Source organism: Lissotriton vulgaris, chromosome 8, assembly GCF_964263255.1.
Source record: "Lissotriton vulgaris chromosome 8, aLisVul1.2, whole genome shotgun sequence".
NCBI lineage: Eukaryota > Metazoa > Chordata > Amphibia > Caudata > Salamandridae > Lissotriton > Lissotriton vulgaris.
In genome coordinates this window covers 373,972,240-373,990,479 of record NC_141696.1, presented here as the reverse complement: position 1 = coordinate 373,990,479, position 18,240 = coordinate 373,972,240, and the positions used below count along the sequence as shown (strand labels likewise).

The 18,240-nt window shown below is 38.9% G+C and overlaps 1 protein-coding gene across 1 annotated transcript in view; it reads left to right on the top strand.

Annotated features, from left to right (window-relative positions):
* Nucleotides 1-18,240, top strand: part of SYTL5 (synaptotagmin like 5) — a 1,215,112-nt gene that overhangs the window by 133,982 nt on the left and 1,062,890 nt on the right. Inside the window, exon 2 of the mRNA XM_086934158.1 lies at nucleotides 4,183-4,350. The gene's annotated coding sequence lies outside the window, so the exon portion shown is untranslated. The remainder of the gene's footprint in view (nucleotides 1-4,182; nucleotides 4,351-18,240) is intronic.

Genomic DNA, 18,240 nt, shown 5'->3' with positions numbered 1-18,240 from the left:
GTCGGCCATGTAAGACAGGACAGTGCGAGTGTGTGCCTGTGACTGTGTGGATTTGTCTTTTAATAGTGATAGTATGTCAGTGCGAGTTTGTGTGTGTTAAGTTTTAACACTGTGAGCACACAAGACAGCGTGTGTGTCAAAGAGACATGAGCGTGCATAGGGCTGATAAAGTGGCTGTGACAGTGAATGTCACTGTAGTGCATGACAGTGTCTGTGGCAACGTGCCGCAGACAGGATCATATTCACTTTTGACAAGGTTAGATGCGGTGCTTAATTTGTGCCGGTGTTTGCAACCGGTGGTCATCGACACTGAATTTTGAGGGCCCAAACTTACTTTTCATCATCAAAGTTTGACCCAGAGCGACAGGAAGCAAAGGGAGAAACACTAGGAAACATCGACAAAGGGAGGAAGCAGAAATGGAATAAGAATGCAATCGTGAGACAAAGTGTAGGGTAGAAATCACAACTAGGCAACTCATGCACTTGGATATTTTTTATATTTTTGCAGATTAAGTTCTTGTGAGATTGTAATTGCATTTCAATAGAATTTACTACCTCTGTTGTGGAGTTGAAGCACACGACCGTGGTTTATAAGTTTCATTTACAAGATTGCTCGCAGTGTGTGGGGGGGCTCTGTGTGGGGGTGTGTGGGGGGCTCTGTGTGGGTGTGGGTGGAGGGGCTCTGTGTGGGGGGTACTCTGTGTGGCTGTGTGTGTGGGAGGCTCTGTGTGGGTGTGGGGAGAGGGCTGTGTGTGTGTGTGGGGGCGGGCTCTCTGTGAGTTTGTGTGTGGCATTTTCGAGAGATTAAGCTATTGGCATTGTAAATGACAATGCCATTTATTTATGTTAAAAAAAACATAAATAAAAATAATGTCAAGAGCAATGCCAATAGCTCTAACTTTAACAAAGGCAAAAGCCTTACATTGTAAATGCTTGTTTAACATGGTCAGCCAGAGAGCAATGTAATTGCACTTCAGAGGCCCAGTTTCTACTCAGTTAATAGGGAATATATTATAATATGGCAATTATCGTTTTAACATTATTGCTCTTTTTACCAGGATTTTTCTGTTATGGCTGTAGAAAAAGAAGCATGCATGCAATTTATAAATCCTATATGCGAATTGGAAACTTGACAGTCCATACCACAATTGCAACATATTTATTCTGAGGAAATGTTTTATCACCATTAACTGAGATCTGTAAGTTAAACCTTTATGCAGATGATGTGGGTCTTTTCCAGAAGATGAATTTATAAAAATATTCAATCCATTCAGGATGCTTTTAAAATGTATTCAAGTCTAGGATGGATATAGGAAAAATGAAGCTATGACTACATTTGTGTTATTCCATGCTGTCACATAGGGTTTATCCCCAAAGTTAAGGTATCTGGTTAAATCAAAGAGATGTCTAGGAGTTAATTTTTTTCTGAAAACCTGGAAGATCTTTATGATTTTAGCTATACTCCACTAGTCAGTAAAATGAAACAATCAGTTTCTTCCTTTTCTTTTTTCTTTCGATATCTAGTATAATTCTAAGTAGTTTCTTTAATAAAGTTGAAAGGCTTTATACCAGTTTTATTTGGGCCATAAAAAGTCCCATAATATGAATGATTATTTTTAAATGCCACAGGATGATCGAGGCCTCCGTTTACCAGACCCCTGACTTTGTGGCAGCTGTTATAAAATGTAGGGGATTTTTAACAGGTGCAATGGACTTTAATAATGGAATCTTGAAAAGCCTGCTATCTGATTTGGATATACTGGATTTAACCACTTTTATTAAAACTTCCCATGGTTCTAAAAAAGCTTAGATACAAGACTGTTCATTCTATTTAGTCTAAAAGGGTGACCTTTTACTGTATGTGTAATATTACTCTTTTCATGCAGAAATGCCCCTGATATACCTTCATTCCAAAGGTCGTTGCTACAGACTATTACAAGAGGGTTTGTAAAATGTTGGACAAAGGTAGCAGTTCCAAAACTAGAAAATCTTGAAGAAATAAATACATATATTGGTTGAATGTCAAGCGCAGTCCAACAGAATAGTAAGATTTTAAAATAATTGGTTGCATTACACTGAAAGGGACACAGTTGCATGGAATATTATCCATCCCTGAATGGAGTTTGTAGTCAACTCCCACAAGATTGAATACAACTTCACCTTCCATACTCAATATTTGTCCAAAATGCACTTTAAAGATGAAAAGCAACTGAAAGCTTGTGTTTTGGGATTGGGCTGAATCGAGTTTTGGGCTAAAAAAATTTGGACTAGAATAGACATTGATTTTACATTCGAACCTCAAACCAAAATAGATTATTTTGGACTATCTGAACAAATTGGGTAATCCAGCTTTGATTGTAAATATTTTATTTTTGTATCCATACAGATGGCCCACTACTATTACTATTGAGTGGAAATTACCAATAAGCACATAATTTAAAGATGGCCAGAACAGGTTATTGTGAATTATGTTGTCAGACATGCAATAATCTTGTGTCATGTCTTGTATCATATATAAATGGTGTATTATTTATTTGTGCTTTGTACATTTAGCAAAACAGCAATTATACGATTTAAAAACTGGAGGATGGTCCATTACAATTACATTCTACATCAAGTCCAGAGGGTATGATAGGCCAATTTTGAGAGCTGAATTCTTCATTTAAAAATATAGCACGAAGAAATCATGGGCATGTTCTTTCTTCAAAGTAGTTTTACACTAAATAACAATTTTAAAAACAATAATAATAATATAATAGAAATGAAGCCCAGTGCCAAGGGCATACAATTTGTTAAAAATCCTCTCTAATGTTGAGGCATTTAAGGCTACAATGGTATTATTATTATTATTATTATTTCAATTATTATCATCATCATCCTCATCATCGCTATCATTCATTTTGGTGTTAGTGTGATAAATACTGTTGTTGTGCCGCTGTTGTTAAAAACAACAATAATATATTAGCATTATCAAATGCATACTTTATTGCTGGTTTAAAACAAACCATAAGAGTCTCAGGGGGTGAATTTGAGATGAGTGACTGATTGGGCGCAAACTGTATATAGTGTCCATATATTCTTAGACAGTGAAATCTTGCAGTGCTCAAAGGGAGGAGATAATCACCCTTCAACTCCCGAAACAGGACCTAATCATGGAGTCCTAATAATATTCAAGCTTAACCCTGAGCACACACTTTCTGTGAAAAATATCATTGATTAGGTTATTTAAATACAAATGCAATCAATATTTGTTGGGTCTTCTTCATTTTCAATCTTCATTAAGCCTTTAGCCAACATGTGTTTCGGCATGTCAGGATTAACCCACGACTTCCTCAGGGCTTTCTCACTTCATTAATGAAAGGTACGATAACCCTTACTGCCGGTTCTACTTCCATCCCGGTAGTATATTTGTTAAATTTTCTGTTTCCAATATCAAGTTGTCACTCCTATTTATATCTCTTAGTAATCTCAGAGGTTCTGTAAGGTGATCTCTGCAAGCGAGTGTGCTTGCACGGTCAATATTCCCCTCGTTCCGACCGCTGATCTGCAAACAAAAGCACTAAAGTTCACATGGGTAGAATAAAGAAAGTGACCTATGGCTAGAAAGAAAGAAACATGTGCATCTTCCTAGTTAAGGCACATTTCAAATTAGCACTCAGTAATATTTAACTTCTGTGCAAAACCACTGAGAGAGAAGGCTTATTTAGCTAGGCCGGATTGACTATCCTCTGATCAAGATCCTTTGTAACATATGACTTATCTATGATTGCTTTTTCCCATTTATGCAACTCGTAGGAGAGAAAACCTTGGTGGTATACTTGGCCAAAGACCTAGCAGAATACTAAGCAGAGGTCTGACATATGCTGTCAATATTGAAGGAGTAATTGACTGCCTGTTCTGAGAAGTTTCTGAATGCTGCTTGGGTCATTAGCTTTGAGACTATTCCTTTTAGAAGCACAGCTTGAACTCCCATCTAAAATATGCTTGATAAATAAATGAGCATTTAGGTTCTGTGTCTGTTTACACTGTGCCTTTTTAAGCTATGGCAGTTCTATGTTTTTCAGGTAGCAAATTTAAAGAAACAAGTAAATAAGACATGTTAAATTGTTACATGCTCATCATTTTGAATCAACGTGTTATTGCTTGTGGATGGTTGTACCAAAGTATTTCTTTCTATTTCAGAAGTAACTTCCATAAACCCTGGATTTGAAACCAGATGGCTTTTTGGGTTTGAAACAAGCAAACAACAGTGCATTATCCTCCATTCTAACTGGGGTTGACCCTGCCATGTGATGAAGATCAGCTGTGAATTGTGGAACCAGTCTTGGTGAATGAAGCTGTTTTAACGAGGTAAGAAAAAAAGTTTTGTAATAATATTGAAATATACTATAATGTCTGAATTTGTGGGTGTGAGTTACTACTTAGGCTCTCTGAATGGGTTTGCTGGATGTTGGTGCAGGGATTCTAGGGCGGAGGGATCTCCAGTTCCTGGAGGTACCCCCACATTCCCCACTTCCAAGGAAACTTCAACTGACATTTTCCACCTGCTCGGGAAGATGTCAGTGTTTTGGCCATTGGGGTGGGAGGGGGGATTACAAAGGAAGGAATGGTCAGAGCTGGCCTGGGCAGGATAGGGTTAGGTCAGGGGTACATTTTCTGCTCCCATGTGGTCCTGCAGGGATTGGGCGGGGGCATGGCGGTGCTCCTATCTGTAGGTCCTGCCACTGTAACTCCAGTAGTAGTTACCAGGAGTGCATCTGCACCTGATGAAACTGAGCACTGATACTCTGGGCACGTATATGGAATCAGCAGGCTGCTGGTAAGGACCAGTGGCGGTATTATTCCCCCCCTAACACTCCAGGGATACCACAACTCGTAATGAAGTACTCAGAGGTAATTTACAGTGTTTGACAATGTCTGAATATTGGACATTATTGAAAAGAATAAGATTGCTTTTCATAATTCATAGTAAGTTATTGCTTTGTAGATTAAAGATGATCACCATAACCTGTATCCTTTATCTACAAGTTTAAAAGCAGGAATAGTGGTAGTAGGACATTTGAGCATTTTGAGTTTTTATAAACTCCAAACCGATTTGTATATAATGTTCATAATTTTTTTGCATTAAAAATGTGTGGTAAGGAGTGTCTTGTCCACTTTGATCAGTCCCAGAACCAAAATGTTGGCGTCAGCAAATTGCAGTAAATTGTTAGTAAACTGGTGATCTGTGGCATGATTATGTGTTGCAGGTAGGCTGATAAAGTGCACTAATTCCAGATATAGCTCCGAGTGCCACAGAGAGTATACTGGGCAAAGGAGAAATGGTTGTGGGTGAAAAACCCTCATTTCAGATCCTGAACTCCCCTGTATGACCTTGAATATTTATTATCATCAATATTATTCTTGTACTGTCAAGTTTCCGTGAGCGATGTGACAAAATGTTGCTGTATCTCAGAAATCTTTACTAAACGGTGCTCAGAGCCCTTAAAAGGGCTTGAAAAGCACTATATAAATAAAAATGTAATACAGTACAAAATGAGTTCCTGGTTACCGACTTGCAAGTATATATATCCTTTCCCACAGGTCCCCGTCACTTTCAGGAACCACTTGAACACTCCAATTGCTTCAAATGTTTATTTTGCAGGTGAAAAAACGACGTATTTCGGTTGTTACACCTTAATCACTCTCGTAAATACATCTACATGCCATGTTTAAATACACTTCAAAGCAATGTCATTAAACAACGGACTCACCACCCATGTCATTTACAGGCAACTGACGCGGCCATTTTTAAATGTGCAATTCATCACAATTGATTCAACAAAATTACCATAAATATATGTGTGCAAATTGAAAAGATTGCATACTTCAGTTAAATACATAATATTACTTGAATGACACAAAATAAACGTGTGCAAAATGAAAAATTCTAATATTGAAATATGTCGCGTACTTCAGTAAAATACATGATTTTGCTTAAATGTCCTAAGCAATACTCTGAATTAGCACAATACACATAAAAAGCGGAATGTCTTTTGCAAGGAATACAAGCCTCGATATGGCTCTTCGTCAAACCAACCCCCAATTCCCAGCGCCAACCTTGTGACGCATTGAGTGGATGGGCATATCTCTAGCATCAGGATGCGTCTTTCTTTCAAAACACTAACGTGAATAATTTTATTGAAGCAAATCCATATACAGACAATAAAGCCCAAGTGGGCATAGTGCTGCAAGAGACACTGCTACTAAACGATTCAAAATAAGACCCACAGTAAGACAATAATGCCCAAGTGGCAAGTTCACCACAATGAGTTTAGTCACTCCAAGTTTTCCCCAAGACAGTTAAACACTTTCAGTTAATTTTCTTAATGTTATCCCTCTTATAAACTAGGTATGATACCATGCAATATAATTCTTGTCCCAATCATGTAGATTATAGTTCAAAATTCAACGTGTTGATGTAGTTACTCCTTGCGTTACCCATTCCTCCATCATTTAATCAATATTCCGACAGTTGCAAAACAGAAGTGCCCCAATCTGGAATAAAAACACCATTTAAAATACAGAAACAAACTAACTGAATACAATTATATATACATTTTACTCATACAAATGAATTGACAGTTCTTCGCTCACGTTCAGTCCTTTTGGTGCCTGACTTTCCAGATCTATAATGTAGCGCAATTCGAGTTTCCTCAAAGATAACTCTCCGTTACCACCCCTCATACCTAGATTCACAGTGTCAATAACCACCATGCGTACCAGAGTTTCATCCTGCAAGCCATTCTCATGAAAGTGGTGGTCTATGGGGTACTGTTTATTGTTGTTCTTTATTGCACGTAAGTGTTCTAACACCCGTTTTTTGGCTTCATGCTTGGTACTGCCCACGTACCACTTCACATGTGATCAAGGCCAGCTTGGCTGGACGAAACGCGTAATGGCAGGTTGCCGGAGCACTGCATAAAAAAATGAAAAATAAAAAATAACCTGGAATCACAGGAAGTGGTGTTCGTGTGTCTCTTCATCGCCGTTTAGGATGTCATTGGATTTAATTATATATATATATATATATATATATATATATATAAAACAGTATTTCCTCCAAAAACAATCCAATCCAGTCAGAAAAGATGAATTCGCGGACCCAAAAGTTCTTTGTGCCAATGAACTTTATTACGAAGCACCCTGCATCGCCGCCATGACTCGTTTCAGCCCCACCAGGGCCTTGATCACATGATGCGTTGCGTAAGTGAAAAGACATTTTTAAAGTGCAAGTGCAAATTGAATCGAAGTCAGCTGATCTGTACATCAATAGATAGTGAAGACAGACTGTCATAATTGAAACATACGCTTAAAAGCAAAAGACTGTGATATAACTAACTGCATAAATGCAAGAAAAATTACCATCGGGTATGCCTGATCTTTGTTGGAGATCGCACATAAGTGCTGAAGAATTCTTTTGTGCACCAGCATATATATATATATTCAGCTCAGACTTTCATTCCACGGAAAGTAGGTACCGCACTCACGGGTGTAAAATCATATCCATTTATTAACAAAAGGCCGGACACATTTCGGCTGACGCCTTCCTCTGCCACAAATCGTTTACCAACATCACACACCATTTTAACGTATTCTCACACATGCACAATTGCATTCAACATAGAAATGAAAAGCAGCTTACACAAGTCGATGTTTGTGACTGATAGCGGACGCCATTACTGAGTAGTTTTTCTACTCTTTTGGCTTAACATCAATAATCAAAGCAAAATTCATAAATTTCTTTATTCAAAGTAATGTCAACGATTACAAAAATATATTAATTAATTTCTAGCCATCCTATGTTCCCAATAAAAAGTGTGCGAGGCCAGTCTTTTAAAATGAAAGCGATCATCAGTTTTAAGTGAGTATTTCTTTTATTTTTCATAAATATCTGGGGTGTGTCTCATGAAAAAAATATATATATAATATCAATGAGTTCATATCTTTCCAATCACATAATATACTGGACGGATAGAGTTTTAACATGATTTCATTACCGTGAACTGATTCCGCTCTAGGTGAGCAAACAATATCTATATCACAGTTTGTGTGTCTTCGATTAAGCTCTCAATGAGCATTTTAACCCTCTATACTGTCAATCATTTAAAGTGAGAAAAGCACCTTCCCTATGTTTTTAAGTCAATAGCAAAGGCATTATTTTGACACATTTTAGACCAACTGAATACTCTGTTCTAAGAACTCAATTGATGTTATATCTGAGAGAAGCCTCAACCCACATGAATAGCCAAGTCTTCTTCTGTATTCAAACCTCCTGGGGCCCTTGCTTGCAGGTCAATTAGGTATCTTGATTCTAGCCTGCGTAAACAGAGTTCTCTGTTCCCCCCTCTTTCATTCGGAGGTACATGGTCAATATAAAATAATCGTAAAAGATTTCTATTGCTGGAGTGAATTCAGCAAAGTGTCTTGCAATTGGATATGCATGATCCTTTTTCACAATAGCTCGAGCATGCTCAAGGATGTGTCTTTTTGTGGGATTTATGGTGCTTCCTATATAACAGGTTGCATGGGGTATAACACGTAAGAAACGTATTGATTTGTATTTCCTTGTTTAATTTAAGCCTGGTACCTTGAAAGACAGTATCTTACTGCTGTGTTTGCACGCCTTACATCGTGTGCAGGAATAGAAGCCGGTTAAATTACTTAAACTGGGATTCTTTTTGTTACTATCCAAATAACAGCACTAGATTGTCTCTTAGTGATCTACATCTCCTATATGTAGTTTTGGGATAGGTAGATAGCTCCTTTCCTATTACATGGTCTGTTTTCAAGATATGCCAATTATGTTTAATCATTCTGGAAATTCTTGGGCTTCATCTGTAAACGTCATAAATAAACGAAATTCTGGCTTATTCGGATTCTCAGGTTTTTGTCTCTGGTTCTTTAACAGTAATTTCCTTCGGATCTTCTCAACCCATTTTAAATACATGCAGACCCATAAAATGTAATAATTGAAAAATGCTTAGAAATTAATGGCAATGAAAAGGCCCCAGATTCGGTTTCATATGGAGCCCCTTGCTGTGGGAATTACGAAATGGGTGCCTAAAAAGGGAGATGGGTAGTTACAAAATGTACCACCTTAATAACTTTAAACAGCACTATGGGGTGGACAGAATGGCATGCGTATTTTAATTTGTATCTAGGTAATATGCAGATTGTTTATGTGGGAGTGCTAGATAGTTAATGGTAATGCAAAAACTGGGTGTATTTTGTTACATATAACTGCTAGTGTTGTATGTCATACATTACACCACAGGGGAGGCATTGATAAACACAAATAGAACACGGGCCAAGATGTGTACATAACCAGCTGTTTCCAAGGTCTGTGTGGCTTCTTCTAAACATCCAAGATAATGTTGAAAACACTATATTTCACAAAAAATACACAGTATGAGCAGCTGCAGAAGCCGTTGTGGAATTGCATATATTTTGCTTTCCATGTCTACGTAGAAATATATTTCCCAATTTGCTTCTCGAAGTGTTTACACTGGAATCATATTAAATGTTTTTATGACTGAATAATTCGGGGAATGTGAAGCGCTGTGTGCTAATGATGCTCCCTCATTTACATGATTTGAAAGCAGAAAACTTCACCGATGAACATGTATCATTTTTATTTCTCCAAATATTTATTGATTATGGCTTTAAATTAAACTCTGTGTGATTTATTTTAATTTGCAAAATTGTCATTTGATGGGAGAAAGGCTTATGTTTATCCTTGTGGGTCACATGTTGCAACAGTCAGGTGCTGCTGTTTCATTTTGGCCAGTACAGTGGCCTGGGTGAATTCATAGACAATGTTATAGCTGCCTGTCAGTTTTCTTTAAATGAATACCTCATAAATAATACACAAAATTGAGTCTTCGGTCAGTCTTTATAACTTATGCTTTGCTTTTGATTTACACATTTTGGATCAGCCCACAGGGGAGCATACACAGAACAGGGCAATGGGTCAGCTTGCTTCATGCATTGTTTTGTTGGCTTCACTGGGGTGTCAGCCATTTTGAGGAAATGCATTCCTGTCTTTTCATGTGCAGCGTGGAAAGGTAAAACGGTCCATCTCCAGCCACTATCAGGCACATCACCCATTGACCCTTCAGGGAGCTTGTTATTGATCTGTGTGTTGCAGGAGGGGTGGCTCTGTTCACTAATCGTGACTGCAGCATCAGATACGACTCCACTCTGGCTCTTCATGTGCCCTTGCACTTAATGTGGGCCAGAGCCAATTTGGTGTCAACCTGAGTTCCCACTCCCCACCCCTCATCCATAGCCAATGTGGTGTCAAACTCAGCACCCACTCCTCATACCTCATCCAGGGATGTATAGGCATAGACTTCTTCCTTACACTCAGAACCAACAATTCTGTGACCCTCATGAAACCCCAAAGAGCAGCAGCCAGTCTTAACTAGTGCTCCGCTGTACCCAGGCACATGCTGTGGATATGGAAACAGAACCAAGTATATGGTGGCATGGAAGATATTTTCTATTAAGAATCATATATTTTATGAACGTTAATCAATTACAATTTAAAATAAAACACTGAGATGTTTAGAAATGCATTTTTCTAGCCCATGCTTAACTAGGACTCAACGAAGCTTCGTCTGAACTTTAAAAATAATGGTCGCTTTCTCAGGCCTGCGGGATGCGAGGGAAGGCCCTTAAGATCCTGAAAGCTTTCCTCACTAACATGATCCAGGTGGTGGCACTTGGGGAGTTCGAGTCTAAACCATTCGTGCTACCCTGCGGGGTTCCCCAGGGATCCTCCCTAAGTCCCACCCTTTTCAATATTTATGTTTCCTCATTGGCCCCAGTCATTCGATCGTATGGGTTTGAGCTTACATCATATGCAGATGATACGCAGATTGTGGTATCACTGCTACCAGGTATAGAGGAAGGCACAGCCAGTAAATTCCAAGAGTGCATGTCAGCAGTTAGCAACTGGATGGCCAGGAACTGCTTAAAGTTAAACTCGGCCAAAACTGAAGTCTTACTTTTTGGCTCCAGGGATAACTTTTGGAGTCTAAGCTGGTGTCCTGAAGGGATGGGTGTACCCCCCATTCCAGTCACCACGGTCAAGAACCTAGGGGTTCTGATTGATGATAAGCTCACCTTCAGGCCTCAAATCAATGAAATGACATCTTCCATTCATTTCACACTGAAAATAATCTGGAAGATCCTTCCTTTTTTACCCGATGAGTGTAAGAAAACAGTGGTGACCGCGCTGGTTTTATCTCGCCTTGATTACTGCAACAGCCTTATTCTTAATGCCCAACAGGGGCTTCTTAACAAACTACAGGCCTTGCAAAATGCAACAGCTTGTCTCCTTACAGGTGTTCCAAAGTTTGCATCCGTTTCCCAGGAGTTGGTGAAGCTGCACTAGCTCCCAGTGCGGAAATGGATCTCTTTTAAAACCTTGTGCATAGTTTTCAAGGCCCTTCGTGGTCTTGGCCCATCGTTTCTGACACAGCACTTTCAACTGTACCTGCTGGGCAGATATCTTAGGTCAACCAACTTGGGGCTGATCGTGACCCCTCGGATAATAAAAGCATGCTGGGGTGGCAGAAGTTTTGTCTTGGGGGCAGCAAGGCCTTGGAATGCTCTCCCTTTGGCTCTCAGACAGATTACAGATTTGATGACCTTCCGCAAAACTCTGAAAACATGGCTCTTCGTTCATTAAGTTTCAGGCCAGGCGAGGGGAGCTTTCATTCTAGCGTCAGGACACCGTTCAGGTAACAGTGCGCTCTATAAATGTTATAAATAAATAAATAAATAATATTCGTTGTGTGTTTATATTTTTCCATTTGACACCACACATAGCAAAATGTGCACTGTTTATTTTCTAATGATATTCAGTTCTCAAAGAACTCCAGGGGAAGACTTTGCTTCATCCAGGGCTCTTCCTGTTGGTGGGCTGAAGAGAGAACATTCATGATTCTTTCCATTGTTTAGTGTAATACCTTTATTTTGCCACCTCCGATGACATTAGGACAAAACAAGATTGATATATTAATTTTAGAGGATAATACAAACACAATGTGTTTATATTGCATTTTATAATACTGTAATTTGTCAATGAAACAATACATTTGCTCATCCGATGCTGACTGTGCAGTTCCTCATTGCTTCCTATGGTGAAATTCATTATAAAAGACCCCTGAATTTGGGAGTTAGATGTAACTCTTTACGGAATGTTTAGTGATGCTGCCCAAATCTCGGTTGATTTTCTGCAGATTTTTAACTTAAACTGTTTTTCAGATTATTTTCATTACTGCATCTATTTCTATTGCTCAGAGCCTTCCTGGCAAATGATCTTCTATGTCCTAAAATTACCTATCTCAAACACCCTTTTTAAGTCAGTTTTTCTTTGCTTATTAAATGTATTTTTGCAATGCTGTTTTGAATCATTAGGGGCACATTGCCTCAACTACTGTTGAGGTCAACACCATGTCCGACCCGGCAATCTGGACACTAGTATCATTCAGATTATGTAAGTGATAGCACCAGTGATTCCAAAGTTTTTGGTGGCTCGTGTGGGGAAGATTAGACATAAAATAAACGGTATTTCCTGGGATAGTGTTTGTCCCCAATCTGCATTCTGTCTGCACTCCTCAAAATCCATGAGTTGGATTATTTGCAGTGTTCCAGTTATCTATATGTGTTCCCGAGTGAAGGATGGAGAGTATTTTTAGGGTCGATTGAATTGTGAGTCATTGTGGCAATCTGCTCATACATTGTGGGATTTGTAGTTGAGAGTGAAGATTTTTCTGGAGTCATGAATTGCACTGCATGTGAGTATTTTAATTATGTGCATTTGATCTGTGGTTTATTAGGTGGTTTAGTTACTATGCTTATGATGTTTTTGTTGTGTGTGTGAGTTAGAGTACATATTTGTCATTGCAGCTATTGAAATGAGAAGGGTCTTATTTTGTGTTGTTTGCACATAAACTGTTGGATTTTCGATGTTTATTGTTGGTTAAGATACTCCGATTCCTCTCAATTCAAGATTTCGAGATATTGTTGAATTTGTCTGCACAGTGGTGTGTTTTGTGAGGCACAACATGCGCACTGAGATAGGGATTTTCCGGACTTAATCTGAATTTTAGGTTGAATAAATTCTGATCTAGATCGGTGTTGGTTTATTCTTTTGTGCACAGGAGTTAACTCGCTGATTAGTGATGGATTACCACTGGACGAGAATCTTCCTTAGTGTGAATTTATGATTTACAAGTGCCACAGAGGTACTGGCTCTGTTTCCATTGATTTATGAGATTGGTTTCCTTCATTTCCTTCTTATTCCTCTAATATTAGATTGAACAGACACAGTTTATTTTGTTTATTTGTATGTATTGTGGTGGTGAAAGACATTGTGCTTCCCTTAGAGGGTACTTTCAATATTAGGAATCTTGATTACCAAAGGCAAACAATGTGTGAGAGAAAGCCGGATTCTAGACCTAAGCAAAATTAGGCAGTCAGTATGATGCAATTGAGAAGGAAAGGAAAGAATGAAGAAGCAGGTTAGATACACAATGAGTCACTGGCTAGAATCCAGGAGGGTATGCAGAGAAAGAGATTGAGAAAAGGCACAATGCTAGATGTGGTGAATTTCCTACAGCAATTAGTGAGATAGACAAAAACAAAATTGTGAATAATTCTGGTGATTCTAATGCTGAAATCAAAAGAGAGGCAAAGAAAATGACACAATGAGGATCATTTCTTAAACTCTAGACCTCCTCCTTGCAGAGACACCAAAACTGCCTGCACATGAGATGAGTATAAGAGGGTCAGGATTGAGTACACATGAAATAATAGCATTTGGCATCACAAGTGTTCCACCTGAGAGCGCTCTGTTTGAGAGTGCATTGTCAGCTTTACCTCATCTTAGTGGAATTAACATCATCCTAAAGTTAGGAGTCCTAACTTCTGTGAATACCGAAATGAGTAAGTGCCTTCTGTGAATACCAATATAAGTAGGTGCCTTCTGTGAATACCAAAATGGTAGTAAGTTTAGGATTTTGTCTTAAGTTAGTTCTGTGAATCGGGCCCATCATGTAGAATAGTGTACCTCCTTGAGTACCTCTTCTGCCTAAGCAGACAAAGCCAACTCCTCTATATGCTGCTGTTTGTCTCCCATTTACTGTGCCCCACACATACACTGCCCATGACCCCATACATTACCATTAGCACTACAACACATTTGTCCACTAGACAGCGCTCCTAACTAATACATTGGTCTGGTCTTCATTCATCCATGCACTTACCCATTCATCAAGTTATCCACCCCTGTACCATCTCACTTATACACGCTCTTCAACGTGCAAACATTCATCCATCTATGTACTCGTCCATTCATCTAAAGCTGACTCATTCTCACACTCAGCTGTCACTCACACACTTACTGACAAACTTACCAATCAATGAAAACCCATTTCCACATCTGGAAAAAAATCCAGACATGTTGGTTTTCTCAATTTTTCATTTTTGTAGGAGTCCTTTAATTGTAAGTATAAATTGCAGGTGAAGAACACAAGCATCAATTTATCCTGGCAACTATTACAAATATCTCTTTTCATAATAATGTCAATTTCCAACTTGGTTTCCCTATTTCGTACTTCAGTACTCTTAATGATGTTCCTTTTGGTTCTTATTTTCCCTGACTAATTCAGTTACTGCAGTCGTTTGGGTTTGTGACTTTTAGATTTTAATTACCTTACTTCGTAAGCTCATTTTTTCACCAAAATATAAATGTTCCACGAACATCACACAGATTTTTTGGTACAATATTTTCTCATGATCACCGACCCATTTTAGACACCCCACGTTTTAACTGCTGAAATCATTTAGTTCGGGGTTCCTGGGTGTCACTTCAGTTGTCTCGTATTTGGTCATTTTCTTTCATTTATCTTCATTAATTGTCATTGCCTGACATAGCCTTCAGATGACATTTCTGTGGAAAATGTATTTAATAATGTCAGCAATTGTTTCAATTATAATCCTATTAAACCAATGTCGTTCTTTGCTAGCATAAGGTTGTAATGTCGAAATACTGGTCAGTCTTAATAAATGTCTCTATTTGACAGGTTTGCCTGATTTTACTTTAATCTATAATGTCAATTAATAAAGAAGCACATGTGATGATTTTGTCAGTGTCAACTATGCATTATAATGCATAGCTGAAATTCAATCAGATGTTGGCTGTTTCCTCGTTTGACCTCAGGTAGAACACCTTCTCTAAGCGATGCAGTTCATATGGCCCAAGCTTTGTACCTTTGATCCTCGATTTGCTTCGTGGATATAATCCTGCAAATGGACATTTCCACTAAAAATTAGAGAAATCTACACTCAAATTCCCCCAGTTCATTTGAAGATGTATGAATGAAAGTTTCTGGTCTCTTTCATGAACACAGTGGCCACATTATTGCCACAAATACTCTTGATGAATACTGAGGTAAAATGGAGACCTCCAGCTACTTGCCCACTCCATTTCATCTATGGAAATCCACATAGTATTTATGGGCCAGATATTGTACCCTTGCTAACACTCAGGACAAATCTACCGCCATACACTCTGACCATTCTGAATTCAGTACAACTTAAGATACATTTCCAGCTGACCTGAGACTGATTACAGGTCAATTGGGTGAGATGGTCCCTGCCTTTAATGGTGACATCCCTCTGTCTTCTGCTTCTTCTAACATTAGAATTTAACCAGTTTCATGAATTCCAATGCTTACAGAATGGGGGTCTCATGCTGTAAATTTGTATGGTCAGTGGTGGTCACCTTGACTTGCCCTTAAACTTGTAATCCCATTTATTGCCACATATCGATTCAGCAAATGTTGAGTTAGAATTCAGCCAGACCGTACAGAGCTTCTACATTTGGTGATAAGATGATCTCTGTGATGGTCATATGGGTCTATCTGATCATGAACAGTTACATTAGAAATCACCCAACCTCTGCATGGCTGCACAGCTGGTCTGCGAAAGGAGCAAAGGATTTTTGTGGGTCAATTTAGGCATATTCAGTTGTTCATTGTGGAAAGCCTCGCCATAAAGGTAGAATGCCTCCAACCTTTGGCTTCACAATTAGGACAAGGAAAGAGGACACACAATATGTTTCTATATTTACTGCCCTTCCGCAAGTCATATTTGCTGATGAAAGGTTGTCTGCTGCGCAATGATCACTCATTATTGACGCCTAGACCAGGACACCTTAAATTGTCAAACTCGTTTTTCTTTTCTCGCAAAATGATTGGAGTTATGACTCTTCTCTACAGTTTCTTTATGATGTCTTCGCTGGCTGCTTCATGCTACATTAGGTTAGCGTTTCAACACAAGGTAATATCTTTATCTCCATGAAATCAAGATGAGTCACTTACACGTTATAATACAACAACACCTCACTTGTTCCAGCATGAAACTATCTTAATCTCTGCAAGTATTTGTATTGATCGAAATGCAATTGGCAAAATTAATTTTCAGTCTTCCAGATTCCAGAGCATTTTTTCATGAGTACTTTACACATAGTATTCATTTATAAAAAAGGTTTACAATGACGACAATTAGATTTGAGGTCCTCTTAAGTTCTGTCCAGTAAACGTGCCATTCTGTAACTTTTCTGGAGAGGTAATTGTGGAAAAGCATGTGTTGAGCATCTTCTATTTTTTACTTAATCCATTTTTCTGTTAGGCTTATTGGGTGCTATTTTTAATGTAAAGAAAATAAATTGATGCTGGGTTCTTTAGTACCATCTGCCTTGGCTCTATCTCTCAATCAATCAGGGTTTTTTAAGCACGATGTTCACCTGTGAGGGTCACAAGGCACTGGTAAGGGGGTGGAGCAGCACCGTTCAGTCGAAGAGCCAGGTCTTGAGGGTCTTCCTGAAGATGTGCAGGGTGTGGGTGCGTCTGAAGTTGATCGGCAGCTCATTCCAGGTCTTGTCCGCGATGTAGGAGAAGGTTCATCTACCCATTCTTGCTCTGCGGATGCGCGGGAGTTTGGCGAAGGTGAGGCTGGCGGATCGGAGGTTCCTCTTGGGTACGTGGAAGGAGATTCTGTTGTTGAGGTATTGGGATTAGGTGTTGTGGAGGCATTTGTAGGAGTGGGTGAGTATCTTGAAGGTGACTCTTTTCCCCTCCTCCTCCTCCTCCTCCTCTGCTTCTTAGATCTACCCTCACACATTTGACTTAATCCGTGCAAGGTTGGACTGCTAACCAAAATATTGAAACTAAACCCAAACTGCAGGAGCCCGCAACTAAAATGCAGCCTATCATGCTCGCAGAGCAACGCTGTAGCCTGCAGCCCACCAGGAAATGCTGTAGAAGCAGAATAACTAATCCGGCCTTGAATCTTTAAAACTACTGTTTTGATAGATTTTCATGAGTGTAGTTTGAGTTCCTTCTATGTTGATAGGCATTTGATCAGCTATTCATGTTTAGACTATGCTTTTTTATTTTTAGTTTTTCTCGCTTCTTTAAGCTTCATGAAGACAGTCAGTCCTTACAGTATTAATAATGTTTCAGGCTTGCAACAGTGGCATATTGGTGATCACTACTTGTTTTATTCTTATTTGTTTTTAAATCGTTTTGAGAACACAAAATGTGACATCCTGAATACACTATCAGCGCACTATAAACAATACATTAACAGAAAGTGCAAATCATAATATGTCCACCGGAGCCTCCGGCTTCATAAAATAATTAACCATAGACACCCAAAAGCATTTGATACTGTGGCTAGCACCTTGTGAGTCTGATTTTTTAGGGCCATTCTTAATTTCCTTCAATGGTTTTTATGTTATGAGGGTATGTGTGAAAAAAGAGAAAAGTTCTGTGTTTCTGTACTCATCTTCTTAGGAAAGTATTTGCTTCTTCTATCTCAAGAGTGGTGCAAAACAGTTTGCCGATTGTTTCTTGAATTGACTATTAAAGTCTCCTTGTTTGATGCTTATTATCAATCTGATTAAGAGACGACAGCTGATTCGAATATTGCTCTGAGAATGCTTTTGGGGAAGACATGGCTTTACAGTTCAGGCTGAACTGTTCCCATGAGGCACAGGATATAGCTATGTCTGAACTGGGGAAGCGAAGTGAGCTAAAGAACGATGATGGATTCAACCCAGATCTGTGACTAGGGGTGAGTGTCTGAAAAGTGTCAGTGCTCCGTCCATTATCCCCTTGTGTT